Raw genomic sequence first — 16,562 nt, forward strand, 5'->3', positions numbered from 1 at the left:
AAAAGCTCTAAGCCTTGATTTTTATTTTCCTTTTCTCTCTTCTCCTGAAGCTGCACAGCTCTGATTGATTCATCCCATTGGTCACACTGTCTTTAGCCTTATCCATGAGCTTGGAGCCTCTGTCATCTCCTGCAGTGCTCTGGGTACTGCACATCTCCTGCTGGATTTGCCTGTCCCACCGTGTCCAAGCCCAGCCATAAACTGGGGCTCAGGATAAGCTGCTAGAGCCAACACCCTGCTAGGCACTTTGATTTCTTATTAATTTCCTCCCATCATCCAGTTAAATCCATCTTCATTTGGTTTAAGGACGTTCCCCCTTGTCCTGTCACTCCAAAGTCCCTCTCCAGGTCTCTTGTAGCCCCCTCTAGGAGAGATGAGAAATCCAAATTTTTGGGTTTTGTTCCTTCAGCTTTGCCCACGTGTGCTGGTGGCACTGGCCTTCCCCAAACTTCTGTATTCCTGCCATTTATCCTCTGCCTTGTTCAAAGCCTCCTGCCATCCCACAGAGTCATGGGATACAGGGGATGATATCCCACTGCCAAAGGACAGGGATGGATGGGATATTGGGAAGGAATTGTTCCCTGGGAGGGTGGGCAGGCCCTGGCACAGGGTGCCCAGAGCAGCTGTGGCTGCCCCTGGAAGTGTCCAAGGCCAGGCTGGATGGGATTGAAGCACCCTGGGGTGGTGGAAGGTGTCCCTGCCCGTGGAATGGGATGGGATTTAAGGTTCCTCCCAACCCAAGCCACCCTGGAATTCTGTGATTTGCGTTGCAATCCATCGAAGCAGGCAGGTAAAGAGAGCAATGGGAGGCATTTCCTCCATGTGCCAATAAATCCCTGGGAGACAGATCCACCTGGCTGGATCAAAGAGCACTCGAGTGCTGCTTGGCTTGGCTCCCTGGCAGGATGCTCCGGAGCAGAGGCAGCCTGGAAGATGAAAGGTTCATTAATGACTGCACAGATGTCTCGGACATCCGAGCTGTGGCTGTGGAACTTCCCAGTGCCAACTGCAAACAGGGAGATCAGCTTTCCTCTCCCAGCCAGGGCCTGATTTAGTCACAGATGACACCTGTGCATCCGCAGGGCTGTAAATCTCCCTGATAGTGGAGGTTTGACAGCCACGGAAGGGTGGTGGTGCTGAGGTCGTATCCTGATGATCCCTGTGCTTGTCTCTCCAGTGGGAAATGAGGCGTTGGTGCTTTGCATGGTGTGGGAGAGAGGAATCCAGTGAAATGATGCTGTTCTAAGCCTGAGCTCTGTGCTCCACTGCTGTTATCCTGTGGCAGATAAATGGGAATGGCAACCAGCTTGTCCTTCTAACGGGGGAGTTCTGATCAAGGCTTCAGTGTGTGCTCTGTATTCACAGACAGTTCCATGTCTGCCTTTCTCCTTTAATCACCTCACTGTATTGGATTTGCCAGATGAAGAGTCTCTTTTTATGAGCTCCTCCTCTAAGACTGAAATATAGAGTTTAATTATCTTCCCTTTATTTATTTATTTCGACTCCATGGGCTCACAGCCCTTCCGCGGAGCTGCTCTGTCAAATTGACATTTTCTGGAAAAATCCCCTTGCCCAGGATTTTGCTCCTGGGGAGCTGAGAAGCCTCAGAGAAGAAGGAAAACAAATTCTTATCTCATTTGCTTCTCCTGTGTTGTGCTCACATGTGGAATGTGTTTGTAGATTGTTTATCCAACAGGTGATTGTTTCATTGGTTTTCTGTGAATTGTTTTGACTTACTGGCCAATCAGTGCCAAGCTGTGTTGGGACTCTGGAAAGAGTCAGGAGTTTTCATTATTACCTTTTTAGCATTCTGTAAGTATCCTTGCTGTGTTCTTTGGTACAGTTTAGTATAGTATTCTTAATATAATATAATAAAATAGTGAATTAGCCTTCTGAGAACATGGAGTCAGACTCATCATTAATTCCTGCAAATAGAACACTGCTCCCCTCCACAGGAGGCTGAAGGGAGAAGATTCCAGAGGATGTGACTCATTTGTGGTGCTGTGCTTTGCTGAGAGCATCAGCAATATCCGAGGAGCTGGGATTGCTCCTGGCTGCTCGTGCAGCCGGGAACGAGCCGGAGTGTGGCTGCACGGTGAATTATTGATAAGGGAATAACAGCAGCTGGAGATAATCTCTCCCACGGAATATGGGGAATAAATCTCCTCTGCTGTACAGGGAGTTAAGTCTTTCAGTGGGGAGAATGGGAATAATGGTGGCAGGAGGTTTTCCTTGAGTGAAGAGCGCGGAATGAGCCCCTGGGATTGGTGTGCAGCACTGCAGGGAAGGGATTTGGCTCTGAGGGGGGGGGGGTCGCACCCACAGACCCCACTCTTGATTTGGGAACTTCCACTGAGCTGAGAGCTGTGGGTCTTCCAGGAGAAACAGGTCAGGGAAACTGGGAATCAATCAGGCATCCCAGTACCTGCCATGGCAGGGGGAGAGGAGTGGATCACATCATCTGCAGAGGATCATTTTTGAAGTGTCTGGGTTTGAAAAGTCAGGTGTCTGCTGAGGAAAGCAGGAGCCTCCCCTGAAATGGAAAATGTAAACCCCCTCCCTCCCTATTATAATTTTGAAATTAAGGGGCTCTCAGGCAAAGGTATGGGAGTAGGAATATCAGTTCTTTACCAGGAAAATTAAAAATACAAATGCAATAGAACAAAAACAGAAAACAAACCCCATCCAGAGCCAGACCATGCCCTGCCCCCTGTGTGCCAGGGGGTGTCCCAGCCCCATGCCATGGGGGCTCAGCCCTCCTGCAGTGCCAGCTGTGGCTCTGCTGCAGCAGGGATCCTGCACAAGGGGGGAGTTTTCCTCTGCAGCTCCAAGGCTGCTGCAGATGGGCCTGGGCTCCCTCTGGCCATGCAGGGCAGCAGAAAGCTGCTCCTCTGGCAGTGCAGGGGGCAAAGGCTGCTGTGCTGTGCCAGGCTCAGATTGTGCCCAGGCAGGAATGCTTGGCTCCTCCCCTGGGCGGAGCATCTCCCCATGGGATGCTGGGATTGGATCAGCCCTGCAGGGACACTCAGTGGCCATGGACAGCAGAGATCTCCTGCAGGGAGGGTTGGCTGTGGCAGAGATAAAGAAAAAACTGCCCAATGAACAGCAGAGAACTGCTCCACCTCTGTTATCTTGTTCTTCTAAATTTTTCTACGCCTTCTGACGTTTACATTTTTGTAATGGACTTTCTCACGCACTTTTATGTAAATAATGAGTAATAAAAATTAATTTGCATTATTTTCTGGATGAGGAGAAATCTGATGGACTGTTGGTTTGACCAGTGTCATTGGAGAGGTGGCAATTTCATCCTCCAATCCAGGGTCACTTTTGGAATTCTGTATATATCAAGGTAAAGAAATAAACTTCCCTTCTCTTTTACCTTGGAGGTTTCAGAGTGTGCGTCATTCATTTGGTGTCCTGTTGCAACACTGCCCACCTCTAACAGATGGGAAATGGAATACACACCCCATTTCCAACCTAAGACATGATGTTACCTCTCCATGGCAGGGGCAGTTCCTGGGACTGTCCCTCCCTCAGGACACAGCTGGGGAAGGGAGGACACAGCTGGGGAAAGGAGGACACAGCTCCAGCCTGGGGTGGGAGCAGACACCAAGCGTGGCCATCAGGGATTGTTGCCACATTTCTCTTCCCAGAGAAAAGCAAGGCACAAGGATTCCTGATTCCTTCCCAAGGATTTCTGAGATTCACATTCTCTGAACCTCGGAGAAAAGGGAGAGCACAATTCTTATCACTTGCTGTGCTTGTGTTGTGCGAAAATAGAATGCAAAATGGAGATTGTTTACCCAGAGTGAGGATGTTTTGTTTCCTTGGCCTATCAGGGCCAGGTGTGTGTGTGTTTCAGGACTGAGTGTGACAGTCACAAGATTCTGGGCAGTGTGAGCAGAGTGAGTGCTCTAATTCAGTTTAGATGAAATATACACAGTGTAGTATAATAAAGTAATTAATTAGCCTCCTGAGATCCATGGAGTCCTCCTCATCATTCCCTCCCCTTCATCAGAGTTGCCTTTGATTTACAGCAAGGGAGGATGGGTGCACTGGGGTGTGGATGGGGAAGGGGCATAGCAGCATCAATACCTGCTCCAGTGAGGCTGTTTCCAGCTTTTCCATGCCAGAAAGTTTTATCCTGACAGCAGCTCTTGGTTAGGAGTGTTGGGGAAGATGAAACAGGAAACTTTATCAATATGATCGCTTGACAAAAGATTTTGAGAATATGGAAACTATAAGTGAGATTGAAATGAAAGCAAGCTTTGAGATACCTCAGTTACTGAACAACTGGAAAACAATGGTGTGGCTGGCTGAAGGTAATCTCTTTTTGGTGAAACAATATTTTTTGCTTGCAGATAGGTTTAAGTGTCAGAGCAGACTTTACTAGCTTAGCAGAAGGGGTCTAAAGAGTAGTTTTTAGGGTTTAAAATGTAACACAGTATGGTAATGTAATGATTCTTATAGGCTGTATGTAAATGCTATAGCATTTGTATCTTGTACTAGATTGGTTCATGAGAATTATAATATTCAGCACAGAAGAAGATTTACTGTATTGTAATGGGAACTTTGCTCTCTTACCCTCTTACTCTCTTACTCACTTTATCCTCTCATCTTCTCTGTCTCTCTCATCCTCTTTACCCCTCTCTTCTCTCGGGCCTGCTCTGGGCTGTGGCTGGCAGCCCCAGCAGGCCCTTTGCACTCACACTTTTTGCAATAAACTGCAAGTTCTACAACTTAGCTTCAGAGATCTCTCGTCTCCGTCCATCCCGACCATCCTACCCCCTGATGCTCCTACAGGAGCTCCTGTGGAAGGTTCCCCTTTCCCACCAGGACGAACTCCCCGTCCATGGCCCATGCTGAGGGTGGCACAGGCCACAGCTGGGACACCAGGACACTGTTGGGTTATTTACAGTCAAACACCCCAAATTAAAGTCTTCAGTGGCACCCAGAGGCCCACCCAGACTGCCTGACCCCCTTCAGGAGGGTGGCAGTGTCACGGAGGGGCTGCAGTGACCCCTCAGGGCCTGCACCCCCAGCAGCCAGGCCGTGCTCTGCCCTGGGGCTCCGTGTGGAGCTGGAACACGGGTTCAGCCTCCTCAAATCACAGCCTTTGTTTGCCTCTCTGATGCTGAACACAGAGAACATAACCCTGAGGTTAAGGGGGGTAAATTGTCTCTGTTCCCTCTGCTGCAGAGCAGATGGCCCAGCAGTGCAGCTGGGCTGGCTCTGCCAACACCATCAGGTTGGTACAAATCCCAATTTGGAGACAGATGGTCCTTTCACCAGCTATTGTATTTGCAGGGAACTGCCCTGACGAAGGCAGGAATGATGAATCTGATTCCATGTTCTTAGAAGGCTAATTTACTACTTTATAATGCCATATTATATTAAAGAATACTATGTTAAAGAATATAGAAAAGATACTTACTCAATGCTAAAAAGATAATAAAACAAGATAATAATGAAAAAGAGAAAAGATAAAATATAAAAGATAATAATGAAAACTCATGACTAATAATAATAAAAAGATAAAATATAATAATGAGAACTCGTGACTCTTTCCAGCTTGGCACTGATTGGCCAAAGAGTGAAAACAACTCACAGCAGAACCCAATGAAACAATCACCTGTGGGTGAACAATCTCCAAACACATTCCACATGTGAGCACAACACAGGAGAAGCAAATGAGATAAGAATTGTTTTCCTTCTCTCTGAGGCTTCTCAGCTTCCCAGGAGCAAAACCCTGGGTGAAGGGATTTTTTCAGAGAATGTGAATGCCACAACCAACAGGGTCTGCCCAGCCTTGCCAGATCTGTGTGTTTTCTGCAAACAGATTCCTCTGCCCATCCCTGATCCCCACGGTGGATCTGGAGCACCACAGCTCCAGTGATGGAGGCTCAAGGCATTTCTCTCACCCTTTATAGGGTGTAGTGGGATTTTCCCCTCTCCTTGCCATGCTTTGGGAGAGAAAAACTTCTCAGAACCAGTGGATGCTCTTCCATTATTTAATTTGGAAGCAAACCCATCACCCTGCATGGAAGGATGTCCCCCAGCAGCACAGCTCTGCTCTGGCTGCCCCGACATCTCACTCCTGGGTTTCTAACAGCTAAAAAAGCCACTCAAATGGGTCAGTGCACACCTCTCCCATCCTGCTGGGAAGAGCAGAGTTCACATTTCAGGTAAACCCTGCTGAGATGAGCCCCAGCAGCAGCACAGGGCTGTGATATCCCATGGGAAGGTGCAGAGGGCAGGGGACAACTTCCTCTCTCCCCATTTTTTGTGGGGCTGGGAGGCAAAGCAACAACACTTGGCCAACAAACATATCCCTCTGCCATGAATTCTGCAAGGAATTCTGCCCTGGGAGGGTGGGCAGGCCCTGGCACAGGGTGCCCAGAGCAGCTGTGGCTGCCCCTGGATCCCTGGCAGTGCCCAAGGCCAGGTTGGACAGGGCTTGGAGCAGCCTGGGACAGTGGAAGGTGTTCCTGCCATGGCAGGGGTGGGATGAGGTGATTTTTAAGATGCCTTTCCACTCAAAACATTCCATGATTCCCTCAGCGTGATTCCCATGCAGACCCTCAGCACTGGGGGCTGCCAGGGCTGCTGTCCAGGCCCTGCTGTCAGCTCTGTGTTTTCCCAAATCCCTGTCAGGGTGTTTTGGGCGCCAGTGGAAGGGGCTCTGAGGAAGTTTCCCAGTACCAGGGATGTCATTTCAGGGGCTGTGGTTTGGCTGAGGCACCGTGGAGAGCCACATCTGGACTGTATTTCTGGGAACCTGCAGAGCTGAGCTCTGTGTTCTCACTCAATTACAGTGGGACACTTGTCAGCAATTTCTTGTTTTTATTTCCTGCGACTTTCCAAACTTGGTTGTTAAAAAAAAAAAAAAAAAGGCAGGAGGAAAAAAAAACAAAAAACCCAACAAAAACCCCAAAGCACATGACACGAGTTGGAAGTGCACCAGGAATGGATTTTTTCCGAGCAGGAATGACTCCACTTCTGCTGGAGCAGTGTGTGCAGGGAGAAGGAGCTGCCCAGAGAGCTCCTTAATGAGCCTGTCAGTGTTCCATGGAATCACAGAGTGGTTTGGGTTGGGAGGGACCTTAAAAACCATCCCATTCCACTTTCCACGAGACCAGGTGTCTCCAAGCCCCATCCATCGTGGCCTGGAACATTTCCAGGGGTGTTTAAGAGGCACAAATTCCCCCAATAATTAAGTTTTGGTCAGCCCTGAGGTGATCAAGCTGTTGGATTTGATAATTGTGGCAGGTCCCTTCCAACTGAAACATTCCAGACTGTTCCTGCTGTGGATGGGAGAAGCTCAGACCCCTGTTTTGGGTAGAGTCCAGGAGCACCTTCAGACCCTCCAGAGCTAAAATAACCCTAGAATGATGCAAATTCCACCCCCAGTACCCTGTTCCCTGCATCCCCCTCCTGCTCTGGGCCCTGGAGATGGAACAATCCCAAAATGAAGGACTTCTTCCAGTAATTGCTGCCTGAAAACACATAATTAATTCTGATAGATTGAGATGGGAGCTTTAAATTGATTTAATGGCAGGTGGAAAAGAAGAATGCCCAAGGGTTGCCAATTTCTGCAGTTTCACTTCCCTGATATATGTAGGAGCTTTGGAATAATCACATTTGTCATTAGCACTGTCAGTGCTAATATATTAAACCAGACTAGTGCTGAATTGCTTTATTTAAAAATTTATTTATTTTATTCTTTGAACCAAAGTGATCATGCTTGGAAATTTCCTTATTTTGGAAAGAACATGGAGAATCATGGAATCATTAAGGCTGGAAAAGACCTTTAAGACCATTGAGTCCATGATGAACCAGCAGAGGTTGTCAAATTCTGTCTCTTATCTCATTTCCCACAGGGGTCCTGCTTGTAGGTGTGGCATTGAGACCTCGTGGATGTCAGAGCAGGGATTGTCCCTGCTGGGCCTTGATTGCCCCCAAATTCCACACTGCCATTGCATTCCCAACCTGTTCTGTTGGAACTATCACTGTGGAGCCCCAGAGCCCGGCTGCTGACAGCTCATTTTCTGTGTCTCTTGGATCCAGCCCTGTTTATCAATGGGAGATCAGGATCACTTGGCTCCAGCAGGGAGGAAATCCCTCCTGGCCCAGAATCCTTGGCAGCAGCTTGGCACAGTGGGCAGCTCCAGCCTCCCTCCATGGCTTGGCTTCTCTGGGAAGCTCTTGTCCAGATGGTGCTGGAGCCCAAACATCCGTGTTCCCTGATTCCCGGGGCTTTTCCCAGGCACTGCCACAAATGTGCCTCCTGCTGAAACCTCCTGGGTGAAGCCTCTTCTGTGTTTGTTCAGGATAGAATCCCCAGTCCAGACCTGGATCCGTGATCCTGCTCCTCTGGAAACCCCTCAGGAGAACCTAAAATATTTCCCAGCCCCTCTGAGCAGGTGCTGGGAGCATTTGGGAAGGCAGAAGAGAGCAGACTTTGCTGCTGGAACAACATCCAGGAATTCTCCTCCAGGTGATGCTACTCAAGGTCTGCTCAAAGCCCTTGGAGTTGTTTAGTCTGGAGAAAAGGAGGCTCAGGGGGGACCTTTTCACTCCCCACAGCTCCTTGAGAGGAGGGAGGAGCAAGGTCAGACTCTGCTCCCAGGGAACAGGGACAGGACAAGAGGAAAACATCTTAAGCTACACCAGGGAAGGTTGAGATTGTGTCTTGGTTTGGAAAGACAGGAGTCTGCTAAGCAAGGCAGGAGCCTCCCCTGAAATGGAGAATGTGAACCCTCCCCACCCCTCCAAATTGCTATAAATTTTGAATTAAGGGGCTCTCAGGCAAAAATATGGGAGCAGGAAATAACAGTTCTTTAATAGGGAAGAAAAAAATAAAAGGTTAAAATAAACAATGCAGTAAACCAAAGCAACACTGACAGTCAGAACCCAACCTGACACCCTGTGGTTCAGGCTGGTGGCAGCAGTCCCATTGGAATTGTGGCTCAGCCCTCCTGCAGGGTCAGGACTGGTTCTGCTGGAGCAGGGATCCTGGAGAAGGGTGCAGTCTCTGCCTCTGAAGATCCAGGGGAAGAAGAGAAAGCTGCTGTTCCTCTGGGGAATCCAGTGGAGAAGCCGTGCTGGTGTTCCAGAATCTCCAGATTATATCCAGGCAGGAATGCTTGGCTGGTGTTCCAGAATCTCCAGATTATATCCAGGCAGGAATGCTTGGCTCCTCCCTCTGGGCTCACATCTCCCAATGGGATGCTGTAGTTCTTATCAGCCATGCAGTGACATTCAATGGCTGTTATCAGCAGATGTCCCCTCCCAGGGAGGTGTGAATGTGGTCACTCAAAGGGAGAGTTAAGCAAACTGCCCACTTGACAAAGGTAATCTGCCATACAGATGGTAATGGAAAACATCTTGCATTGCAATCTGGAACAGATTGGATATTGGGAAAAATTTCTTCATGGAAAGGTTTGACCAGCCCTGGCCAAGCTGCCCAGGGCAGTGGTGGAGTCCCCATCCCTGGAGGGATTTAGAAGCCATGTGGATGTGGCACTTAGGGACATGGGGCAGTGGTGGCCTTGGCAGTGCTGGGGGATGATTGGACTCAACAATCTCCAAGTGCTTTCCCACCTAAACAATTCCATGATTTCATAAGAGTCTGTGTCCTGCCAGCTGCTGGGAACCTGTGCCTGCTGCTGTCCCTTTCCTCCTGGGGCAGCTACAGACCAGCACATCCCAACCTCATTCCCAATTTTGTTTTTGTGTTCCTTGGAGCCCCATCACCAACAGAACCAGCTGTCCCAGGCTGGGCTCTGCCAGGAGCTCCTCCTGGTGTCCCAGCATCTCCACTTCTGTGCCATGGCCATGGTGGTGGCCACCGCCCCCCTCATCCCAGCTCCCAGCCTGTGGAGAGACATCTGCACAGCAGAGCCAGGCTCTCCTGCAATATTTATCACACACCAAGGTTCACCATCTGCTGCCTCCTCTGGTACTCCCCAGGACCAGCTCCCAGCTGCTTTTCCAGGTTTTCCTGTGGAGCTGCAGGCCTGGGGCTGTGCTGAGCCTTGTGCTGCCCACCCAGAGGTGACACCAGCACCTCCCAGAGCTGCTCTGCACCCCAGGACTCTGCCAAGGCTCATGTGATGCTGTAGCAGTGCAATAAAATGTGTTGGTAGGGGTAGATTTTTCTCCTGTGATTTGTTCTTTTTCCCTTCATCTGCCTTACAAACATCCCCACCCAAACTTATGAGAAATTCTGAATTTTGGAGCCTCACATTTTGTTTCTTCTTTCCTCTTCGTGACCAGCTTCTCACTGCTCCTTTCTGGATGAAACCCCACCTCAGCTCCCTCAATTTGTCACAGCCCTCACCCTTGGGGGAGTTGACACTTTCACCCTCCTCCTCCTCCCCTCATTAGAGCTCACCCTTTGTACTTTATCTCCCAAATTAATTTGTTCTGTGTCAGCTGCTCGCTTGTTCTTGCAGTTATTTTCTTCAAGGCTGAGGAAGCAGCACCTGATGGGGATCTTTTCCCACTGGATGCCTGCAGACCTTCAGCAGTAAATCCAAAAGGTGCTGCCAGGTGGAGCTGCTGGAGCTTGGCTTTATCCAGAAGGATTTCCTGCAATTCCTGCTGACTCTGACCCCCCACCCAAATGCTGCAGCATCCCATGGAGGTTGGTCTCAGAAAAGGTTTCCCATCCTTGCACATCCTCTCCAGCTCTGCAGCATCCCATGGAGCACCTGGATCCCCCATGGAGGTGAATTCCTGCTGGGAATGGTGGGGGATGAAGCTCTGAAGGTGTCACTGCTTTGAATCCAGCTGGCTGAACACTCAGAGTTGTGTTTGTCCCTGTCTCACGTTTTTTCCTCTCCCACTTGCCCAACTGAGACTCTCAGAGCCTTGGAGCTGCTCTGAATTGCAAATTTCCCTCTGAGTCCTGATCCTGGGATCGGAGTCACTGCGCAATCCACGGCCCCAGGGCTGAGGGGTTCAAATGCAGCCCGGGAGGAGAGTCAGGGAGTCATGGAATGGGGAGAGGAAACCACGTCTGGGAATGCAACATCCTGCTTGGAGCTGGGGGTGATGCATCACAGGCTCCCTGCAGAGGGCAGGGAATTGTTGGGATGAGTCCAGAGCTGCTCCAGGGCTGGAGGCAGGCTGGGAGAGCTGGGGGTGCTCACCTGGAGAGGAGAAGGCTCCAGGGAGAGCTCAGAGCCCCTGGCAGGGCCTGAAGGGGCTCCAGGAGAGCTGCAGAGGGACTGGGGACAAGGGATGGAGGGACAGGAGCCAGGGAATGGCTCCATCTGGGTTACATGGGACATTGGAAACTGGGAATTCCTGGCTGTGAGGGTGTGAGGGCACCAAGCTCGTGGTGCTTTCAGCATTTTGGGACAGCTGAGCTTTCCTGGGGGCTGTGAGGGGGCCCAGCAGCTCTGCCCCACTCCAGGCTGGAGGAAGGAAGGCTGCAGGAAGATTCTCTGGGGTTTGTCTGCTCTGGGGGCAGGCAGTGAGGGAAGGGCAGAGCAGGGGCAGCCCCTGGGGCTGTGCCAGGGCTGCTCCCTGTGGGGAATTGTGCCAGGTTTCCCCGAGGGCTCCTGGCACTGGATGGAGCTGCACGCTGTGAGTGCTGCAGCACTCGATGCCCAGCGCTGCTGCTGGGGGTGATTCCAGCCCAGAGCTCTGGGAATTCTTTGCCTCTGGGCTTCTCCCACCTCCTCCTGCCCCTCCTGCATGCAAGGGCCACAGGGATGCAGCTCTGGGGATACTGGGCCCAGGCACAGAGCTCACCAGTGACATTTGGATGGATGGGGTATTGGGAACTGGGAATTCCTGGCTGTGAAGGTGGGCAGGCCCTGGCACAGGTGCCCAGAGCAGCTGTGGCTGCCCCTGGATCCCTGGCAGTGCCCAAGGCCAGGCTGGACAGGGCTTGGAGCATCCTGGGACAGTGGAAGGTGTCCCTGCCATGGCAGGGGTGGCACTGGGTGGGATTTAAGGTCCCTTCCAGCCCTGGCCTGCCCAGGAACACAGCTCTGTGTCACCCCAGCACAGCTCAGGTGTTCAGGAAAGAGCTCTGGCCCTATGAATGTCCTCCCTGCACGGACAGATCACCCTGGGGCTGGCAGGGAGCAGCAGCCCTGCTGTAAATCACTGCTCACTGTGCCTCTGGGCTGCTCCCATCCTTTGGGTCTGTCCATGGTGAGTCAGAGCAGCCCCAGGTGGCCTCATTCCAGCTGCTCCCTGGGCGCATTCCCAGGATTTACAAGGGCAGGGATTCGAGCTGGAAGGAGTCACCAACTAACTGGGGGGTGTGGGGTGTCCTAGGGTGCTTCCACATGGAAACCAGGCTTGGCTTTGTTGGGAGGGCTCTGGAACCAAGTGAGATGGAGATATAAAGGGAGAAATAGGACAATCCAGGCACTGAAGAGATCATGAAAATAATGGACATTTATTTCTTTGCCTCCTTGTTCTCCCAAGTGCGAGGATGGGGAGTCCCATGGGCCTGGGCAGAGTTTGCTTGGAGAAAGAGGAGCTGATGGTGAGGGCAGGAGCCCAAAGAGAGGAGATCCCACTCCAGGTTCCTGAGGGATTCCTGCAGCTGCTCCTCCCTCTCTACCCCTAAAATGAGCTGGTGAAGATGTCTGGGGCTTGTGCTGCAGTTTTCAGTGATTTCAATGTTTGTCAGTGCTTGTGGGACTGGCAAGGCTCCTCCCAAGCCCTGGTTTACCTGCAGGAAAGGCTGGGGGTCACTTTAAACCCTTGCTGACGCCCACCTGGCTTTGCTGTGAAGCCCAGCCAGGGCAGCAGACACAAGCCAGCCTGGAAACAAGACACAGCAAGTCTCACAGCAGAGCCCTGGAAATTCTCTGATCTCTGTCAGGAGAGGAATTCTGGAGGAGAGCAGAGCAGAGCTGCGCTGGGTCAGGGTCATGAATTGTGGAATTATAGAATGTGGGATATCCTCACCTGGAAGGGACCCACAGGGATCATCCAGGGCAGCTCCTGGCCCTGCCCAGACCCACAACAATCCCACCCTGGGCAGCTCCTGCAGCTGTGGGGCTGTGCCCATTCCCTGGGCAGCCTGGGCAGCGCCAGCACCCTCTGGGGAAGAACCTTTTCCATTGGAGTGGTGAGAGCCTCTCCTGGGTGCTGAGATGCTCTGCTGGAGCAAAGGTTGTCCTGGCTTTACGAGGAGGAGAGACATAACGATGGGAATGTGGGGGATTTCCATGAGAAAACCCAGAGGAGGCAGAGCTGGAATCTCATTTGAGGCTTTGCTTTTTTTCCCCCTTTGATTTTAGCTGGTGTTTATCTGCAGCATCAAATTCTGCCCTTATCTCTTGTTTGTTCCTCTGTCTCCAAGGCTCTGGGAGCAGCAGATGGGGCAGAACCAGCCTGGGGTCAGATCAGGGGACCTTTGGCTCACCCTGGGATGGGGAGGGATGTGTTTGTGTGCTGGGTGCCCTCTCTAAAGCTCTTAATAAAATTCACAAACTCATCAAGATCAATCCCTGTGCCAGCTTGGCTCATCAATACTTCAGTGCTGTCTCCTCCAGTCTCTTTGAAGGGATTATTTAAATATGCACCAGCTCCTCAGACGTGGATAATGAGGGGTCAGGAGGATGCTTTTGTGTGCTCAGAATGTGGCTGTTCTCCCTCACTCCCTCCTGCTGGGGCTGCCAGAAGATTCCTGTGGAGCTTCCCAGATCCTGGAGTGCATCCCGACCTCATGCTGTGCCCGCTGCTGGGACTGGGAGAAGCCAAGCCCCGAGGACAGCAAATCTGTGGGGCCAGAGGAGACCCCAGAGTGCCTCTCCCCAGAGCAGAATCCTGTTGTTCAATGGATGAACTGTCCCATTTTATCCCAAAATTCCACCTGTGGGATGTTGTTTTGGCTGTGCTGGATGGCAGTGGGTATTGGATTGTGTTGATGTGTTTGGAAACTGTCACAGACATTTTTAATGAAAAATCCCTTCCTTAGGAATTTTCCTCCTGAGAAGCTGAGAGGCCTCAGGAACAAAATGCAAACATTGATTATCTGCTGCTGTGGGATGCAACAGGTGCATCTGGGATTGGTCTCATGTGGTTGTTTCTAACTAATGGCCAATCACAGTCAGCTGCCTCAGACAGAGCCAAGCCACAAACCTTTGTTATCATTCTTTGCTATTCTATTCTTAGCCAGCCTTCTGATGAAATCCTTTCTTCTATTCTTTTAGTATAGTTTTAATGTAATATGTATCATAAAATAATAAATCAGCCTTCTGAAACATGGAGTCAGATCCTCATCTCCTCCTTCATCCTCAGACCCCTGTGAACAGCAGCACATGAAACCTCCTCTGTTGAGAAGCTCCCTCATCCTTCCTCACCTCCATGGAGGATTTTTGCTGTCCCACTGCCGAACTGGAGCTCACCCTGTGAGCACAGCAGGCATGGAGCAGGCAGAGCCCTGCTCCCAGAGCTGGCACATTTTGGGATGGGGTCACAGCAGCGAGGCCTCCGGGAGGGCTGGAGTCACAGGAATGCTGGCTCTGGCTCCAGGGGGCTGGGATGGAGCCACAGGCCGCAGGGAGTTGCTGTTTTCCCTCTTTCCGTGACAAGGGGGAGGGCTGGAGCTTGGGTTTGTTTGTTTTTCTCATCCTTGTTTGCAAACTCATTTACTGTAATGACAGCCCTGCTTTTACAGGACAGGTTTCCACTGCTGGGAAAAGGAGATTCAGTGCATCAGGAAGAGGAGGGAACACTCTGCTATTTTAAATATTTTTCTCTCACAGACATCCTCTCTCCAGCCTTACCTGCTCACCAAGGAGGGGTTTGGGGCAGCCTGGATGCAGAAGATCTCCTTGGAGATGTTCCAAGGGCTGGAGAACTAGTTTCAGCAAGAGCCAGGCTGGGAGAAAAAAGGGAAGGGAAAAGAGAAGGGAAAAGAAAGGGAAGGGAAGAGAAAAGAAAAGAAAGGGAAGGGAAGAGAAAAGAAAGGGAAGGAGAAGGAGAAGGAGAAGGAGAACTTCAGGGAGGCCTTGGAGCTCCTTGCAGGGCCTAAAAGGGCTCCAGGAGAGCTGGAGAGAGACTTTTCATCAGGAGCTGTCATGATTAAACAAGTGGGAATGGATGGGTTCAAGCTGAAAAACAGGAAATTTAGCTTGGATTTATGGAAGAAATTCCTGGCTGTGAGGTTGAGGTTGCCCAGAGCAGCTGTGGCTGCCCCTGGATCCCTGGCAGTGCCCAAGGCCAGGCTGGACAGGGCTTGGAGCAGCCTGGGACAGTGGAAGGTGTCCCTGCCATGGCAGGGGTGGAATGGGATGATTTTTAAGGTCCCTTCCCACCGAAAGCATTCCATGACTCTGGGATTTTGTGGAAGTGGTGATGGCACTGCCATGCTGTGATTTGGGAGAAGCTCCCTGGGAGCTGCTCCATCATTCCAAGGCACACCAGGGAAGGTGCCCCAGTGCTGGGGTGTGGCAGTCCCAGGAGCTGGGATCAGAGCCACGGCCGTGCCAAACTCTCCTGAGCAGATGTGGGCTTTGATAAAGGAGCTGGGTGGTTACTGCTCCACCTCCATGGCGTGTGTGCAGATCATTAGGTGGTAATTAATTCCTCATTAAATGCCAAGCCTGAGAGTGTCAGGAAGAATCCACGTGGCTCAGCCCCACCTCCATACGCAGGAGGGTTTGGATGGCTCTGCCCACCCGCAGGGATGGTCCTGCTCCAGGGCATCCATCACTGGTTGGCAAGGCTGTCCTTGAGGAGATTCCTGCCCTTTCACTGTGCCAAAGAGGATGTGATGAATCCCAGAAAACCATCCCCACATCCCCAGCCATTGTCCCACTATTCCCAGCTGGCTTTGGAAGCTGTGAGAAGGCACAGTGACAGTGGGGACAGCTGGAGGGTGACACCAAACCATGGCCACCACAGCCTTAGCAAAGCACAAACCTCACTGTGTCACTGGTAACCCTTTTAGGGCTTTTTTTCCCCTCCAAAATTATTTTTATTATTTTTTATTATAAATAAATAAATAAATAAATAAATAAATAAATAAATAAATAAATAAATTAATAAAAATAGTTTTATTATTTATTTCCCCTCCAAAAATATTTTTATTATTTTTATTATAAATAAATAAATAAATAAATAAAAATTTTTATTATTGATTTTCACTTCAAAAATATTTTATTATTTCCTACACTATTTACTATAGTCAAGCCAAAAAGGGCTTGACTATAGTAAATAGTATAATAAATAATAAAAAATTTATAAATAATGGCATAATTATATATCACAATATATAAATATAAAAACATCTATATAAAATATCTATATAAATATAAATATATAAATATAACATAATGATTATAAATAATAAGAGTTAATTATAATAATTAATTAATAATACTACTATACTATAGTAAATAGTAAAGTCAATAAATAATATCCCCAAGGAATGTTGGGCAGACACATTCTCCAGTTTTTCTCTCTAGCTCTCCTTGAGCAGGTGAAGGATCCACCTTCAGAGAATTAATTACACAAATGCTTCAAATCATGAAGCATTTTGGTTCCTCAGAGCAAATTAGCAAGGAAAACTTGCCAGAGAT

The sequence above is a fragment of the Melospiza melodia genome, chromosome 6, assembly GCF_035770615.1.
Source record: "Melospiza melodia melodia isolate bMelMel2 chromosome 6, bMelMel2.pri, whole genome shotgun sequence".
In the NCBI taxonomy this organism is placed as follows: Eukaryota; Metazoa; Chordata; class Aves; order Passeriformes; family Passerellidae; genus Melospiza; species Melospiza melodia.